Source organism: Anastrepha ludens, chromosome 6, assembly GCF_028408465.1.
Source record: "Anastrepha ludens isolate Willacy chromosome 6, idAnaLude1.1, whole genome shotgun sequence".
NCBI classification, from domain to species: domain Eukaryota; kingdom Metazoa; phylum Arthropoda; class Insecta; order Diptera; family Tephritidae; genus Anastrepha; species Anastrepha ludens.
Window position 1 is genome coordinate 84,197,583 of NC_071502.1, and position 19,631 is coordinate 84,217,213.

Genomic DNA, 19,631 nt, shown 5'->3' on the forward strand with positions numbered 1-19,631 from the left:
TTATGACCTGAATTAAACAATCGGCTACTTTTTAAGAAAGATGCCAATTGTTAAAATAGTTAAATTAATAAGTTCACAATACTGGTTTAAAATGAAAAAGATTTAAGTGAGAAAATATTTTTGAAAAGGGTTGCCACCTGTCTGAAAAATTTACTTCAAGTACAATAAATAAAATAAACGAACTATAACAATATGAGTGGAAAGAGGAAAGAACTTTGAAAAATATTAAGTTCGAATATATTTTTAAGAGGGCTGCCACCTGTTTCAAAAACTAAGTTTAAGTAAAATAAATAAAATAAAACAAAAATATAAAAAGAGGAAAGAGCTTTGAAAAATATTAATTTTGAAAATATTTTTGAATTGGGTTGCCACCGGTTTGAAAAATTTAGTTCAAGCAAAATAAATAAAATAAAACAAAAATATAAAAAGAGGAGAGAACTTTTAAATATATGTTAAATTCGACTACATTTTTGAATAAGGTTGCCACCTGTTAGAAAAACTTACTTCAGTAAATTAAATAATTGATAATATTGGAGGTTGAATTAGTTTTAAAGGTTTTTTTTTCGAAGATTTGGGGCTTTATTGTGAAAAAACGGTACAAAATATTTTATTCGAAGTATTGGCCATCGCTAGCTACAACTTTCGCCCATCTTTCGGGCAATTTCCGGATGCCATTTCTCCAAAATTCTGGCCGCTGCTTGGCTATCCATGACTCAACCCATATTTTGGTAGCCTCGTACGAGGAGAACCGCTGGTCCGCCAAATCGAGACTCATATGCCGGAACAAATGATAATCAGAGGGAGCTATGTCTGGACTATACGGCGGGTGGGGTAACACTTCCCAGCCAAGCGTTCCAAGGTATTTTTTGACAGGTTGAGCAACATGCGGCCGAGCGTTGTCATGTTGCAAAATAACCTTGTCGTGCCTTTTTACCGTTTCCGGCCGTTTTTCTTTCAATGCCCTGCTTAAACGCATCAATTGCAGTCGGTAACGATCCCCCGTGATTGTTTCGCCCGGTTGGAGCAGCTCAAAATATACGACGCCGACCTGATCCCACCAAATGCAGAGCATGATTTTCTTGCCGTGAATATTCTGCTTGGCCGTCGACGTTGATGCGTGGCCGGGCAAACCCCATGATTTTTTGCGTTTTGGGTTATCGTAGTGGATCCATTTTTCGTCGCCAGTCACCACCCGATGCAAAAAACCCCTCCGATTTTGTCGCTCGATCAGCAATTCGCACGTAAAAAGTCGCGTTCGACGTCGCGCAGCTTCAACTCGTACGGGACCCAATGTCCTTGCTTTTGGATCATTCCCATCGCTTTTAGACGCTTGCAAACGGTTGATTTATCAACGCCCAATGATTCAGCAAGCTCTTCTTGGGTTTGGCACGAGTTCTCGTTTACCAATTCCCCCAATTCCGCGTCCTCGAACTTTTTGGGCTGGCCAAGACGCTCCTTGTCTTCGGTGTGAAAATCACCACTTTTGAATCGTCGAAACCAGTACTCACATGTTGAAATCGACGGAGTATGGTCTAGGTAGGCCTCCAGCAGCAATTCACGGGCTTGGGCTGTATTTTTTTTCAAATTGAAGCAGAAAAGCAAAGCTTTCCGCAAATTGCGTTTCGACGGCACGAAAGTTGACATACTCGGCGCACGAAAACACTGCGTTGTTTATACTTCAGCGAAATGACAGATACTGATAAACAAAGCCTCGGGATGAGGCTTTGTCATGAATATATATTCAGTATTGCCAACGCGATAAAGTGATAAATAGCGCCATCTGTGTGTCACCTTTAAAACTAATTCAACCTCCATAAATAATTAAAGTATTAAAGTATTAGTGCCAAATTAAATACATTTAAGAATACTTATTTTAGAAAAAAATTTTGGTGATGATTGCCACCTGTTTCAATAGTAAATTCAAATTAAAAAATAAGTTAATTGAAATACTAATATCATATGGGTGTCACATGAAAGAGGTAAGAAAAACCTTTAACTTGAATGGGGTTGCCACCTGTTAAAAAACTATCGAACTATCTATATCGATAACTATGGTTTGGCAGCTGAGAATGGCAAACTGTGTTCGCATTTCTGTTCAGTAAGGTTTGGCAGGCCATTATAACACCAGAACAACCTTCCAAATTGTGGAAATTTACTTTGAAACAAATAATTTTGTTCGCAAAGTTTATAGAGAACTACGTCCATTTTACGGCAAATATAATCACTAGGCCGATGGTGGCAACTTTATTTCCAACGCCTCTGAATTACTTTTTATGGTTAACTTTAAGTCATTGGTTTATGTCGACAAACCAGCACCTTTTGGAGCATTGGAAGCCAATATTCAAGCCGCCATTGAAGCCATACGGGCAGATTTATTGAAAAAGTAGTCAAAAATTGAACTGATCGAATGGAATATATAAATCGTAGCCACGACGCACATATGATGGAAGTAAATGCCAAGAAAATATCCACCAAATTATGATAAAAAAAAAATATTAAAAAAAAAAAAAATTTAAATAAAAAAAGAAAAATTATTTCGTGTTACCATTTTAAGTTCTGAAGCTCTTAAAAAACACCCGAGACACTTTTCTATGTTTTGCTTGCATTTGATATTCAGAATTTCCAACCATTCAGAATTCATTGCACGAGGCGTCATTTGTAGTAAAAAAAGTTAAAAACAGACTTCTTAACTATGTTGTTGTTGTTGTAGTAGCATAAAAATTAGCCATACCTATACCGGGAATGCTGCTGAAGTGAAAGTCCTTGTCCGGATATAAATCCGGGTCATTCCGATTACGAAGAATGGACTGTCGTGGAAGCGACTTCATAATTTTCGTTTTGTTTGCTTGGTTTATTTTGACATTTCTCAAAGGAGCCACATCAACTACGTTTATCAGAAAAAATTATTTTCGCTTACATATTTCTTGAAGGCTAATGAAACTAAGATTCCGGTAATATGACTTCCTCGTCGTTTCAATTTTATGTACGGTACTGGTTACAGGTCACTATGCGCGAGGAATGCATGCTGTGAGACTTGGAATTACCTCGCGTCCTTTTGGCGCTGGATGATTGGAGGATGAGGTGGAATTATCTCAGCACCTTGTCCTTAGCTGCCGTTGTCTGGTGGGGCTAAGATCCAGGCATCTTGGCTCTTACTTCTTTATCTGGCGTTGACATTAAAAATCTGATGAATTTCATCAGAAGCACAGAGCGGTTGACGCAAGCGCAGCACAGTCATCGTTCGTAATCCACATACTCTAAACTCACCCTCCTAACCATCCCAGCACCCCCTCTCCCCGCTCTCTCCCTGCATCCCATCGGTCTTTCTCTTTCACCTCACCTTCACCAACCTTCGTAATGGTATCACAAAGAACGAAACCGTTTTTCTCCGTCCAAGTGCGCTCATTCCTTGGGCAACCATACCAACCTAACCTAACCTAACCTATTGGTTATGACATACACTAAAAAAAGCTTAATTTATTTAAGAGGTATAGCAAAGCCCGGCGGGTATTTGCTAGTTATAAAATAAATTTGAAACCTATTTCCGACTTAAAGTAATCTTACAGGCATTTTATAAAAATAACTGGTGTGCCCTAATACCTACATGTTAAAATGTTTATCCCAATGTCTATACAAAACAAAAAATTTATTAACCGATCGCCGGGTACCGATAATAGAATTCCAACGGCGTTTAACTATTTGTATGTATGTATTTGTATGTTAGTATGTTGACGTGTATGTTGACCTTGCGAATAAATTGTAATTGGGTAGCTTAAAATTCCTAATGGAGCGGCATGCAAATGTACGATTATTAAGAGACAACAACTACATACATAATTACACTCAATGAATTTACAAACTTATGGATGTACTTGCATACACTGATACATACATATGTAACTAAAGAGGCCAGGGTCCAATCAAGTAGTCCAAAGGAAAACTAACTAATATAATACAACTACAAATTAATGAAATAAAATCAAATTGAAAAAAGCGCCGTCAACAACAAAATCAAAATAAATGCCAACTTATTGCGAAGTTGCTCTTTTCCAATTGCGGCCTAAATGGGTTACTTTGTATGCGTAGTAGCGCATGCGCATACTCTCTTGTTGTGTGCTACGCACCTACCGCACCAGTGGGGTACCCATCAGCAAATTGACAGTGAAGGGAAATTACTAGCCGATTACTATTGTGCTAAAAATAAATGAAAACAAATCAACCATATCAAGAGACGAAAATATATAAATTGTTGACACTTTTATTGAAGGAATAATCAAATGATAAATATTAAAATAGGAAGCACAAACAGGCGTTACATACATATATGCTTATCCGCCTATTTATGAGTGCATAGCAAAGCGCACACTGGTTATTGGAAACTAGAATATTGGCAAATTCATACGTTCCTAATATTGGGCTCGCTAAAATGTTTTTAACAAATTGCCGATAAATGGCTTCAGGCCCTCGCCTCATTTGAAATGATGTTTTTGGGTGTTTCTTTAAAAGCGTGTAAAACGGAAACGAAAACGGATTTTTTTATTTTGGTTTTCAGTATTTTTTTTATTTATTTTATTTTATAAAGGTTTACATAACAATAAAATTATTATACAAACTAAAAGTAGTTCAGCGCTAGCATCGGAGGCTTTCGGCTGGCAGGTTGATTATGGCTCGATTAAATCCGACGAAGTAGATCAGTATCTTTGAGATAGTTATATAATATAGATATGTTGTCTTCGGTTGGATTTTTTAATATTTCAAGAGGGTCAATGTTGCGAAAGTAATGATGTTTAGTCGATGCAAGGTTAGGGCATGAAGACAGAATGTGATTTATACTCAGGGTGGAGTTGCAAAACGGGCATAGATTGGGTGGAATGCCTTGAAGTATATGGGCGTGTGTAATTATTGTGTGGCCTAGTCGAAGGCGTATGTATGGTGTGACCATATTCGTTGGGATTGACTCACTAAAACCTGGTTTTACACGCTTAGGATTAACTAAGGAGTAGGGATGGTTATAATTACTCCACTCGCGTAGTAGGTCACTTTGCCTTTGGTGTTTTATGAGACTGTAGATGTCATGTTTAAAGATGATATTGGTTGTAATGGTAGGGGTGATTCTCATTTGTTTTGCAATTTGGTCAGCATGTGTATTACCATTAATATCTGCGTGGCCAGGAATCCACATAATTTTGATTTTTTGTGGCTTGGTAGTTAGTGTCTCTCTTATAAAATCAATTATGTAGTTAGAGTTGTTGTAGTTCTGGATGGCCGAAAAGCACGATAAGCTATCAGTGCACACTATGAATTTGCCCTTGTTTTGAATTGCATACAAAAAAGCGTTAAAAATTGCAATTGTTTCTGCTGTAAAGATAGAGCAGAATGGGAATAAGAGCCCATAAGTTATTATTTCGTTTTGCTCTTTTACGACAGCATATGAAGTCTGTTCTGTCTTAGACCCGTTGGTATAGATCAGCTTCCAGCCTTTTCAGTATTTTATTTCTTGATTCAATATTAAAAGGCAAACTGTGTTTTGGGCATACGAGGCTCATTCAAAAAGTTGTCAGTCTTCAAAAAATGGTCCCCAAAAAGCAAGATACCTTGCTGGCGATACAGGTGTCTAAAATCCAGAAAAATCGTCTCGGTGTGGGTGGAGGAGGATCTGCTTGTGTCATCCGGGGTTAATAGAGGCTGCCCTCAAGGTGGTGTGCTGTCTCCATTGCTCTGGTGCATGGTGATCGATCCTCTACTCACCACCTTAAATTATGCTGGAGTTTACACACAAGCATATGCGGACGACGTTGCCTGTTTGTTAACGGGCCCTTCGCTTATGAACATCTGTAGAAAAGTGCAGAAAACTCTGGATATGAATGACACTTGCTGCTATGCTAATGGGCTATCGACAGACCCCACCAAAACTGGTATTGCCCTCTTCACCAGCAGGAGGAAGATTGATGGGCTCATTTTGCCTAAGCTAAAAGGCGTCACAATCCAACTATCCAAAGAAATCAAATATATTGGAGTAATCGTAGATAGTAAACTTCTTTGGAAGTCACACGATGAAACAAAGACACCCAAAGCTCTGACAGCTTTCTGGATAAAAGTAAAATAAATTTTACTCAAATTTGCTACTAAATTTTTTAAACAGCCCCATAAATACATACAGACATAAAATATAATACTAACGCGCGTATAGTCATTTAGTCAGATAAAAAATCATGTGATTTGAAGGTATACGAGTACAATTTAGTTTGACTTTTCGCAAAATAATGCGACAATTTCAGTGCCCAAATTTATGGACATTTCGCATAGCTGTCAAAGCGCAACCAAGTCTGTAACCGGCGAATGTGTAAAAATATCTTAAAATTCAAAGCAAGAAGCTAATAAATGCCAAGTCTGCATACGACCGTTTATTTGGTTGTCTGAAATTATCCACTTTTATGCGTGTGTAAGTACGTACATACATATATACGAACGGGTGCAGTAGTTGTTATCAAAGTTGTCGTTTGGCCGAGCCGGCTTATTGAGAAATGGCAAGCGATGGCAATTGCACGTTTGTAAAATTAACAAATATGGTGGTGTTGATGAATTTGAGTGATTTATCGAAAGATTGTGCAATATTGATTGTGTGCGATTTGGCGACGAATGCAGGAGAGTGGCTGGCAATCGATGCCGGTCCAAACAATGTCAACGCCGGCTAAGATAAATAAGAATAAACAAACAGAAACTGCGGATACTGCATTTTACTGATTTCATGGATAAAATATATGGATAATGAATTTAAATGAGTAAACTAATTGTTTTTATAGTTTTTTGAATGGGTCTGCCTTTTAGTTTGAAGGTTAATGAAATTTCTATGAAGAAAGTTTCGCAACTTTGACAGTTATTCCTTTCACCTAACTTTATATATTCAAAAAATTTAATTTCAAAAAATTTACCTATACATTTTTTGGGTAAGTTAAAGCTCATTTACCATACATCAAACATTTGTATCTGTAAACTTATTACGAGGTTTGTCTGTTAAATAACGATACTAATAACCCAATAATTGCCGTTGAGGACCAGAGCCAATAACACAGTGCGACAATTATCATGTCATCGGCTCGGAACCAAACCATAGGTGCTCAATGTCTTGGACAACATATTAACACTTTAACACCCAGTTTAAGAGGGCTTTTGAACAATTTTTGAAAAAAGGGTTAAATAGTCACATAACGGTGGGATTCAACGAGTTAAAATGTTCTACAAAAAAATGTATCATTGAATTTTACTAAAAGTTAAAGTTATTTAATATGGTATTTTATCAATATTGCGAAACTTTAATACACTGTAATCTGTATTGCTTAGAGGAGGCGGATAGCACTGCTCATTTTCTCTAAGAGTGTCCCGCATTTGCTAGACCAAGGTTGGGAATTTTGGGCTCCGATGTCATGAGAACAAGTAAAATTCGTTCTCTCAAACTGGACGATGTTTTCAGATTTATCAAAGATTCTGGAAAATTCATACAGGTCTAACTACCTCTATTCCTCTATTTTATCCTATCTTTTTCCTTCTGTTACTTCTCTCCTTTCCTCATAGGCTATCTACCCTTTCACTTTCTAGGGGAATTTTCGATGGCAACATTGCCGAAAAATGAGATTAATATTTATTGTGACTGAAAATAATGAAACTTTAAAAGAAAAGAACAATAAAGACTGCATGCAATGCTAGTTTGCAGACACGTTCGAAATGGCATTGTTTTAATATTTCGGAGCAGTTTGAGAAATTGCAATTTAAAATTTTTTCTTAGCATCAGGGCAGCTAATACCTGTATTTTTTACCTGCGGTTCATCTTTTACTAACAAAACTATCCAATAAAAAAATCAGCTGTTCACTAATCCACGGAACAACTGTCTGTCATTGCGTGTGCAATCTCGATTAACACTGCCGTCTGTATATGCTATAACGCCGGTATAGAAGTACTACGCATGCACGAAAAGCCAGCGACTATCAGCTGTTGAGCTTGAAATCTTCTCTTTCGAATGCAGTACCACTTCTGTAAATAAATTTGCATGATCTTTATTTATAATGCTACTTAAGCTTTTAGATATGGCAACACCAGTGTTATTATGTCAAATTTGACTTTGCTATCATAAAATGTTACATTCTTCCTGGTAATCACACTCAGAATGTTTTATCATTCGAGGGATATTTGTGATGTTCTCAGTTACTTTGATTTTGATTGGTCAAAAAATTTAATGAAATCATGAACGTTTTCATGGCACGTTTGACTGTGACATTCGATGTCGATTAAACCAATGGCAACGAGGCGATCAGCTCGCTTTGATTTTTGACGTGGTGAATCATTATTTCACAGATGTTACACTGCTTTTCGAACACAATCTGCGCCACATTTCTCAACGGGTACCTCTCTTGGATGACTCATATGAAATGTAGGTAGTGTGGCTCGTTCGACAGCTCGGACTTTTTCCCACCAGCCGAACGACTTCTTTAATTTATTTTAGTTGTTTATGTCTGAAAAAAACTCTGTCATTCGCACCGCACATTCGCATCTATAATCAAAAATTCCTGTGACGTTATTTTCCTTGTAGGTCTAGTAAATCAAAAGTCGAATTTGAAATCGTGACTAGAGATTAAAAAATCCAGCCTTTTGCACTTTTGCGGGCTAATAATTCTATAACTTATCCACCCATTTACAATTTTGTATACCAGTTTCAGAAAGAAGAAACTTGGACCTTTCGCTTGGTTTATATGTATGATAATTGAGACTGTCAGAATGTAACCATCAGTACAACCACGGAATGCCTCCGGATGTGTCCCCTGCAACATCTTCACAACGAGGCCTCTATGGTGCCAGTTAAGGAGCTTAGCAAGATGCTCGGCAAGCAATTCTTACTGCGTTGGTACTGTAGCAAGCACCTCTGCAGGTGCTTGCTGGCGGTTAAGTCACCTCCCAAGTGAAACAGGCAAACTCTCTTCAGTATATGGATAGGCATTGAACGACATTCACCGGCAGTCTTTTACCGTTTTTTTAAGCTCCCACCCAACGATTGCTGTCATCGGAGTCCAACCACCACCCATCATAGACGAAGAGCTTCAACTGTCTCGTGAGACCCGCGTTATCTTGGCACAACTACACTCAGGATTTTTCATTTTCATTTCATTCTATCTATGATTACAAGAACCTTACAGACTTGATACATATATTTACTTAAAAGTAATCCTTACATGCTAGAACAAAAGAGAGCTATTATGAATAGAGGGTGCGTCCCGAATGGTAAAGAAATCTTGGCAAAATATAGATATAGTAGTCTATAGATGATATTTAACTCAGTGAGAGCGGCAAAGTTATATTAGTTTGATTTGATTGTTTTGGCTTAAATGGATAGTAAAATCGTAAAGTTTTATGAGGAACATTGAAGCCAATCTATTCAAGAACTTTGGGACAATCAGGTAGGTGTAGTAGGATAAGGGCCTACCTATCCAGAATTGACACCGACATATCCACCATATGTCCGAGATGTGAAGATACCACGCCACGTCAATAATACACCTTGCATTCAAATTAATACTTTCTTACAACTATTCTCAACCAAAAAGATGTTCTAAGCTTGCAATCATTTAATCTAAAAAAAACTATACATACAGCATAAAACAGCTGTTCATTATCCGAAGATTTCGCTAAAACATATGTGCGCATTTACGTGAAAATGTGTCAGCAGTCAACTCGAAGAAAGTAAGTATGAATAAACGTGCCATGGTTGCTAACTTTAGTGATAATTGTGAATCGCGGGATTTCGGGATTGGTCATTGCTATCATTGAACTTGGTCTAAACCATACACAAAAAAAAGTTTTTAATTTCTTTATATCTTTTAACAGCAATGTGAAGCAGAACTAAGATCTAACTAAAACAGATTCGAAAGTGAGTAATCAATACAGGGTGGTAGCAGTAGTACAAAAACAAAGTTTACATAGATTAAGGTTATACTTAGGGTTAAGGCTATACTTATATATATATATATATATATATATATATAATTGGTGCTTACACCCTTTTTGGGTGTTCGACCGAGCTCCTCCTCCTATTTGTGGTGTGCGTCTTGGTGTTGTTCCACAAATGGAGGGACCTACAGTTTTAAGCCGACTTCGAACGGCAGAAATTTTTTTTTATGAGGAGCTTTTTCATGGCAGAAATACACTCGGAGGTTTTCCATTGCCTGCCGAGGGGCGACCGCTATTAGAAAAATGTTTTTCTTAATTTTGGTGTTTCACCGAGATTCGAACCAACGTTCTCTCTGTGAATTCCGAATGGCAATCACGCACCAACCCATTCGGCTACGGCGGCCGCCAAGGCTATACTTAACCAACAGTTAAATTTGTTAAAAAATAAGATAAAAACAATTGTTTTCAAGCTTTGTGTAAAGAAGAAACCAAAAGGAAGAAAATCACTTGCCCAGACAGCAATATGCACCTCAAGAGTCAAGGGGCAGTTTACATACACGATGTACAGAATGCAGAGATGTGACCAACATCAGGCCATTTTGAAGAAATCAGCTATCAGATTTGCTAATGTAACCGGGGTTATGACAGTCGTTTTTGAGGAAAAAACAGATATTGAGTTTATGATATACGAAAAAACTCAACGCAGCCATGGCCCATCTTACTGCATTGCAGTCTAAATAACTTTTAATTGAAAAAGCGTAAGAATACGTCTGAATTAAGCGAGGAGAATTCAGCTGCAGAATCCCCGATGACGTTGCAGCCGAAGTTACTTTCACAATTTTGGTTCGGATGGCCAAACCTTGTGGTCTATCATCCTTGGTTTATATACAACTCTGAGCTTAGAAAGGCTCTTGAACAACAACAAAAAGTAACAACGAAGTAACCACGTCAAATTGTTTTTGCAATCTGTAATGCGTTATTTTTTTTACATTCTGATTGACATTTGCGGAATCTGTGGCTGATTTTGACATTCAAGCCAACCAAAGTGAAATAAAAATCCCATGACAGTCGGTTCTACGTTACCGGAATGACTCGGACTTATATCCGGCCAAGGACTGTCACTTCAGCAGCACTCCCCGCACATGTATGGGGAATGTCTATGCTGCTATAATAACAAATCCGCTGTTCTAGTGACACCACCTCGTACAAATTCGCATTTAATCAATATACAAATTTATATACATACATATTTACGTAGAAGATTTGAGTAACTTCTTGAAGAAGTGTGAATGGTTTATTGAAATTGTAACCGATTTTCTGACTTTAAATTCATCACAAACTTTCGCTTACAACATTTTCACTTTTCTTTTGGCCTTGAATTTGAACTTTCGATTTGTATTTAGATGTACCTGCGTATTGTTCCAAAATTGTCCAATCAGCAGCTCACGGTCGTTAAGCGAATCTAATTTCAATTGTGTATTGTGTTCCACAAACAAACATATTAATCAGTCTAACTGTTCATATACGAACGAGTACATATTTTTTCATGTACACTGGCGGTCATATCTAACTTACCACTGCACTTTTTGTGATTTAAGAAAATACCGTAATAATGCGATGACGTACAAAAATTTACCACATATATGAGCCATACAAGCGTTTGACAAGTGGTTAAGTAGTGCGGGTATTGAATTTGGAAGAAGTGATGTACACATGGCAGATAGATGATGATGAGACCAACAGTGATAAATTTGTAAAAAAATAAAATCAATCAAAATTTTTTTAAGCTCTGTGTAAAATGGGAAGCAAAAGAAAGACGACCACTACGTACCCCAAGTCGCAAAGAACGCTTTAAAAGTGCTGGAGAATTTGGGAAACCCCTGGAACAACAAAATGAAGTTGATATAAGCGTCAAAAAGGTACGCAGAAGATGTCTGATTCCGAGAAATCAGAAAATGAGTTAAATGATTTTGAGCTTACCTATGTAGAGCAGGACATACATAGGTAGGTAGGTAGGTAAGATGGCAAGAGTGCCCCAGGTACATTACAAGTAAAGTAGCACTTACGTGCCGTTTTGATACCATAATGTGGACCACTACCTGTGAAAGGATTTAGGGAGGAGAGAAACCCGTCTACAGCCATCCAGTGCTGTTGATGTAGCGGAGGAGAGAAACGGGATCTAGGCTGGAGAATTTTTTCAAGTCACCCCCAAAGAGCACGCTAAGGAATCTCAAGCGCCTAGCCGCCAGAGCCGGACATTGGCAGAGAAAGTGTTCCACAGTCTCTTTCTCTGCAGGATCCCCACAGCTTCTGCAATAAGGGTTGTACGGAATTCCAAGCTTCTCCGTATGAGTGCCGATCACCCAGTGACCAGTGAACACCGCAATGAGTTGGGAAATTGAATGGCGGGGGATTCCCATCACCTTAAGCGTTCTGTTTCTATCGTATTGAGGCCATAGTGCTTTTGAAATAGCACACGATGAGACAGACCTCCATCTGTCTTGCGCTTTTTTTAGAAAGAAATTGTGTCGTTTCCCTTTAACGACGGCAAAGGGTATACCGATGTCTGAGAAGGGGACAGCTGGAAGCGGTTCTGCCTACCCCTTCCTGGCAAGCTCATCGGCAATTTCATTTCCCTCTATATTCCTGTGCCCAGGAATCCAGATGAGGGAAATGTTTCCTGCACGTTCGAGACGTTTGAGTTCAGGAGTTCACGAGAAGAGAGCTGCAATACGGCGACGACAGTGCCTTGATTGCAGCTTGGCTATCGGAAAAAATATTAATGTCTCCCTCCCAACAGCGATCCCGAAGCAGTTTGCATGCCTGCAGGATCGCGAAGACGATGAAAAACGCTGCTTGTTTCCGGCAGTTTAAAGGAGACCGAAATGCCGGATGATTTAGAGTAAATCCCCGCTCCCACTCCAGACTCCATTTTGGATCCGTCAGTGAAAACAAAGGCATCTATATCCGTACCGACTCTCCCCTCTTTCCCATCTTGCCTGCTCGGAACGATAGCCCTAGCACAACCCTCAGAGCAGGACATACAAAGGACAAAAATATCACAAAAACAATAAAAACACTGAGCTTAAAAAACAATTTAAAAAGCTAAAAAAAATTTTAAAAATTTAAACATTAAAAAATATAAAATAAATAAATCTAATTTAAAAAAATTTAAATAAATATTAAAAATGGGTAAACGGGGAGTTACAAAAATTTTCAAGTAAATAAAAAAGTGTAATTTGTAAAACAATTTAAAAAAGTTTAAAAAATTAAAAAAATTGAAATATTCCAAAAATATAAAATAAGTCAAAAAAAAAAATAGTTTGAAAATCCATTTAAAAAAATTTAAATAAATAAAAAAAAATGTAAATAGAGAATTAAAAAATATAAAATAAATAAAAAAAATTTCATTTGAAGACCAATTCAAAAAAATTTAAATAAACTTCTACTACAAGCGTTACAAGACAAAAAAACCTGGCCGCAGATTTTTAATTAGGCAACAAAATTTTGGATATGAATCAAAAAAGAAAAAAAAATTACATAAATTCCTTATCATAAATTCAAAATCGTGGTTAATGGAGGTTAATGGTCATTTAGTGGAACGTTAAGTGCGACAAATTTGAAGCATTATAATATATGTATATTAAGAGAATAAATAGTTTACTTTAGTAACTAAAATGAAAAAAAAAACTTAATAGGACTATGAATAAGTTCGTGCGGTTTTTTTTTCGAAATTTGAAACTTTATTGACGTAAAATGGTTACAAATTTAATATTCAAAATATTGTCCATCGCTTACTACTACTTTTTCCCATCTTTCTGGCAATTCACGGATTCCCTTTGTGAAAAATTCGGTCGGTTTTGCCGCAATCCACGAATCGATCCATTTTTTGACTTCATCGTAATTACGGAAGTGCTGGTCAGCCAGGCCATGTTGCATCGATCGGAAGAGATAGTAATCGGATGGCGCAAGGTCTGGACTATACGGCGGGTGGGGTAGGACATCCCATTTGAGCGTTTCTAAGTATGTTTTGACCACTTGTGCAACATGTGGCCGAGCATTGTCATGTTGCAAAATAACTTTGTCGTGTCTATCGGCGTATTGCGGCCGTTTTTCTCGCAGTGCTCGGCTCAAACGCATCAATTGTCGTCGGTAGACATCCCCCGTAATCGTTTCATTCGGTTTCAGTAGCTCATAATACACAACACCCAGCTGGTCCCACCAGATACACAGCATAACCTTCAGGCCATGAATATTCTGCGCCGACGTCGATGTTGAAGCATGGCCAGGGTATCCATACGTTGCCCGACGTTTTGGATTGTCGTAATGGACCCACTTTTCATCGCCAGTCACAATTCGATGCAAAAAACCCTTTCTTTTGTGCCGTTGAAGCAGTTGTTCGCATGCCATAAAACGGCGTTCAACGTCTCTTGGCTTCAATTCATACGGCACCCAATGGCCTACCTTTCGGATCATTCCCATGGCTTTTAAACGTTTGGAAATGGTTGATTGATCAACTCCCAAAGTTTTTGCAACCTCTTCTTGCGTTTGAGCCGGATCTTGATCGAGCAATTCCTCCAATTCGGTATCCATGAACTTTGGCGGCGCACCCTCGCGTTCTTCGTCTTCCAAGCCAAAATCACCACTTTTAAAGCGTGCAAACCACTTCTGGCACGTTCGCTCAGATAGAGCATGCTCACCATAAACTTCCACCAAGATACGATGACTTTCGGCTGCTTTTTTCTTCATATTAAAATAATGAAGAAGAATTCCCCGCAAAAACACATTATTTGGCACGAAATTCGACATTTTCAAGTGTGGTAAAAATATTGTTGTTTACGCTTCAAATAAAAAACTTATACTGACGTTTGTGCCTTACGACAGTAGCTCTCCAATGAATGTTTGGAAATGTGGATCGATGGAATAATAATCAAGTTACGCCATCTGTTGTAAAACCGCACGAACTTATAAATAGACCTATTAATATGATAATTTGCAAAACAAAAACAAAAACCTCGAACTTGAATTCGCACAAATTTCAAAGTTTGAGTATCTATCAGCAATGAAACAATTAATCCATTCACTTGAAGCTTGAGATCCAACGTTCCTTTAACCGATTCCAGAACTTCATTTCAGCCTTTTTTAGCCACTTTTGAAGAAAAAAACTTAATACATATATTCCCAATCACAATCAATACTACTTTTATTAAATGCGCGAAAAATAATTTAAAAAAAATTAAATTATAATAAATAAATTAAAATTATTAACTCTTTCGCAAATAATTGAAATTAGTCCATTAAATTCACATTTCATAAAGTACGAAGCTGAAACAAATACGAGTTAAGAAATGTCAAAAAGTGAGTGAAATTAGATTCCACACACAAGTAATGGCAAGTGATGCTTGACCGCCAGTGTGCGTACGCAAGTATGTACATATGTAGGTGTATAAAAGCCGTTTTGATGAACTTTTTGACATATTTGGGTATTTCCACTTTCGTTTGCATTTAATAAACCACTAACAACACTAACAAATGTTATAAAATCTGGGACGCTGAAAATTTGCCATATTCAAACACCCACACAAGATTTGGTTGATATGTGCATATGAATGTTTGGTATACCATAAATACTGAATTGGAAATTATGTTTATCTTTCCATTTGTCAAACAGAAAGCAATGAAGACTTATAACGATTTCTATTCAATTTTTATTGTACGTCAATGCTCATTCAATAAATAATTACCAATATCGGAAATACATAAATCGTCGAATGCGAGATCACATGCAAAACACCGATTGATTGCTTGACAATAATTTCATAAATTATCTGTGATTTTGCTTGTACTTAATGACGCTTAAGCGATTTGTAATATAGTATTTTTGTTTTTAACAATAAACGGTCTGTAAAATTGATTTCGTGATTTTAATGCACCTAATGAGTTTCACTAACAGTTCTTACGAACACATTTGATTAAAAAAAATTAATAAAAATTATAAAAAAAAATAAAGCAAAAAAAGAAATATTATTATTTGCAATAAAATTCAGTGTTTATGTGCATTCAGCTCTATTTTTCTACTTTCATACATACGTATATATGTTTATACATACTAGTCCGGGTCGATTTGTGGGGAGGCAAAAAAATCGCCCATTGCTCTGTGAAAATCATATTCTAGGGATCAAAATAAGAAGCTTTGCCGAAGGAACCATGCCTCTAAAACGAATTCTGATGTCCCCCAATTTGGGTCGAACTTTTTAGTTTCTTTTCTATAACTCACTTAAATTAATTTTTACATATGTTCTGACTAAATAAATTTCTTAAGAGAAAAAATTGATATTATTATGAATAGATAATAAATATTATTATAAATAAATAATAAATATTATTATAAATAAATAAAAATAAAGAAAAAACATAGCCATTTAGCTGATTTTTTCATGCAAAGGCCAAAAATGGTGATATTTTGAAATTGGGGAACATCAGAATTCGTTTCAGAGGCATGGTTCCTTCGGCAAAGCTTCTTATTTTGATCCTTAGACTACGATTTTCACAGAGCAATGAGCGATTTTTAAATCGATCCGCCCTAATACATACATATGTATGTATGCATGTATTGACGTAGTAATGTTAATATTCTTTATTCAAGGTATAATAACATAGCCGCAATTAACATCATTAACACTCTTTTTGTATGTAAAATTTTGCTTTACCAACAAATAAAATTGTGAGTGTATTATTAATTGTTTATAAAAGTACACCAAATACAAAACAACTCAATTTTGTTTCCAATGGAATATTTCTTGCTCAGTTATGCTCGTCATTACTATTAAATAAAAAGAACATGCTTGGTATTATTTACTTACTAGTATCCTACATTATTACGCTGGGCCATCGTACGATTACGTTACTAACTAACCCTTCTGACGATTAACGCGATGAGAAAGTAGATTCGTGCTTCGGCTGTAACTCTCTCCATAGTGCAGGGTTCTATTACTTGCCTAACTCTACGTATCAACTTACCAACACATTTACCATCTACTGCAAAATCGAGGAATCTACCAACAATTGAAAGCAAAGAGGTACTCGTGAAGCAATGGTTTTATTCTGCCTGCAGTAAAAGTGTTTTTGCATACTCGTAAATGCTTATGTGTGTATGACACACGAACGAGCGATCGATTGCTTGATTTGGGACGTTTTATTACATGTTTTTTGTCAAATTTAAGGAAAGGTATTAACCGAACCGGCCGCCGTAGCCGAATGGGTTGGTGCGTGTATACCATTCGGAATTCACAGAGAGAACGTAAAATGTAAAATTAAGAAAAACATTTTTCTAATAGCGGTCGCCCCTCGGCAGGCAATGGCAAACCTCCGAGTGTATTTCTGCCATGAAAAAGCTCCTCATAAAAATATCTGCCGTTGGGAGTCGGTTTGAAACTGTAGGTCCCTCCATTTGTGGAACAACATCAAGACGAACACCACAAATAAAAGGGGAAGCTCGGCCACACATCCAAAAAGGGTGTACGCGCCAATTATATATATATGTATATATTAACCGATTAACAATACGCACGAAAAAAGAATGACGAAAATTATTTATTTATTTATTTATTTAGAGGTAAAATAATTTTACAATAATTATTGTACTTAGGAGCTAAAGCGCTGGATATTGAAGTAAAGGCTTCTGACAATGCACTTAATATGAAAGAAAATTCTCAGCATCGTATGCAAAAATGCAACAAAAAAGAAAATTTAAATCAGCACGATAAAATAAGTTTTCTAAAGATTCCAATATTAAAAATTATGACGTACGATTGCTTTGAATTTGTTAAATTCTATACAAAGTTTAGAACTTTGGTTTTTGTTATACAATGAACTATATTTTTATATAAAATTAACGGCAAAAATTTGGCATAAAAAATATTCGGGAAAAATAAAGTGACTTAAATAGATGAGCACAAGCGTGCAAAGAAAATGCAAAAATAAAATCAAGACGAAATGAATTGTGTGAAAATGTAATCGGACGCATGAAGCAACAAAATACATAAAAAAGCCTTAAAAAATATAAAAAATGTAAAAAAAAAAATTATAAAAATTCTTGTGCACACAAATCTTTGTTAAATATATTTACTTAGCATGTGTCTGCCAGCCATTCGTATGCATGTGTATGACACATACGCACACACATACACATGTTTCTGTTTATGCGTGCGCTTATGTACTAGTATGTACGTATATATTAAATAATTGTTTTTTATTAAAAATATTCGGGGCTAGTGTCCAATCGAAAGCCGAAATCGAAATTCGGCAATGTTTTGTTTTTGTTGTTTTTCCTAGAACCGCAATCGAAAATTTTGAAATGCAAAAATACTTTTCAGCAATTTTATTTATCGAAAAATTTTATTGAAAGCGTATTAGAAAATTACAAAATCAAGAATAACGAAACAAATGCACAAATTAGCAATTGACTTATCAGGGGATACATGCATACAAATTTAATTATTTTATTCAGATTTTTGAAAGGGCATAACATAATCAGCATATTTTCTCAAATACTTTTTAAGTTCGATTAGGCTTCGGCCGAAATTTACCTAAAACATTTCTTTAATTTTGTTTATTAAAAAATTTACGAAGCTTTTTCTTTCTGTAAGATTCTCGAATAATGAGGTTAAACTCAATATTTTCTATTTTATATTTCTTAAAACTGGTTTTAAAATATCTATGTGCTCTGCCATCGAGTGTAGCTAATGAGTAATTGTTCAGTGCTGCAGGTCAGTTCCAGCTCTCATTTTATTAAGATTTGAGTATAAAATGATTACACTATGCAACATTGCTACTAACTTCTTCATTTTCACCATGAAATGGTTAGTTAGTTTCGCACAGATATTAACACACTGAACACTTAACACACACTGCTATTTCGCCTTTTTGCACAATTAATATTGAAATAATTAAAATAATAAAAAATAAAAAGCCGCTAACATTTGATAGTTATTGAAAATCGAGGCTAACTTTCCGCTCAGTTTCTTTTATTTTGTTAAAAATTGTTCTCAAGTGCTTTTGAAGCGCCATAAACATTTAACAGCAAGCGCTAACATGATGCTGTAAACTTACATGTATAGCGATCGAACGAAAAGAGTCATAGTGTAAACGCCTTGACGACGGCAGACGACTTGCTCTGTCAAATATGAAAATATAAAAATACACACGTTCTAATTTAAGTAAATATTTAGACGACAGCTCGACAGGAAAAACTTGTCGACGTCGCCAAAGTAAACCTATTTCTAATTGGGACGGCTGCATTGAGCAGATGTAGTACATAATGCCAGAGAATGTTAATGGAATTAACATGGTAATGCTACCACAATATGAAACGTAAAATTTCTGTTGTCAATAACGTCAATAATTACGTTATTTAATAAAAATGAAATAAAATAAAAAAATTAAATTAAATAAAAAATATATATAAAAAAATATTTAAAAAAATATAATAAATGATATAATTTTACTTTTTAAAATGTAATGACAAAACAACACCAAAAATATGTTACTCTGAACAAAATATTTTAATTGCATAGTAGCGAAATATTTTAATGGGGCAATAACAAAAGTAATCATTATTTTGTTTTTAAAAAGCTTTTTTATTAAATAAAAAAATGCATTTGAGTGATAGAAATCTTCATTTTAACTTTTGCAT

General features: G+C 36.0%; 1 protein-coding gene across 5 annotated transcripts in view; it reads right to left on the reverse strand.

Moving 5' to 3' along the window:
• LOC128868810 (proton-coupled zinc antiporter SLC30A1) overlaps positions 1-19,631 on the reverse strand; it is a 70,087-nt gene that overhangs the window by 41,401 nt on the left and 9,055 nt on the right. The window contains exon 1 of one of the 5 annotated variants that reach the window (XM_054111336.1): positions 16,801-16,979. The exons of 1 other annotated variant lie outside the window; for it this stretch is intronic. The gene's annotated coding sequence lies outside the window, so the exon portion shown is untranslated. 3 more of the 5 variants (XM_054111338.1, XM_054111335.1, XM_054111334.1) reach the window with 3 other exon arrangements.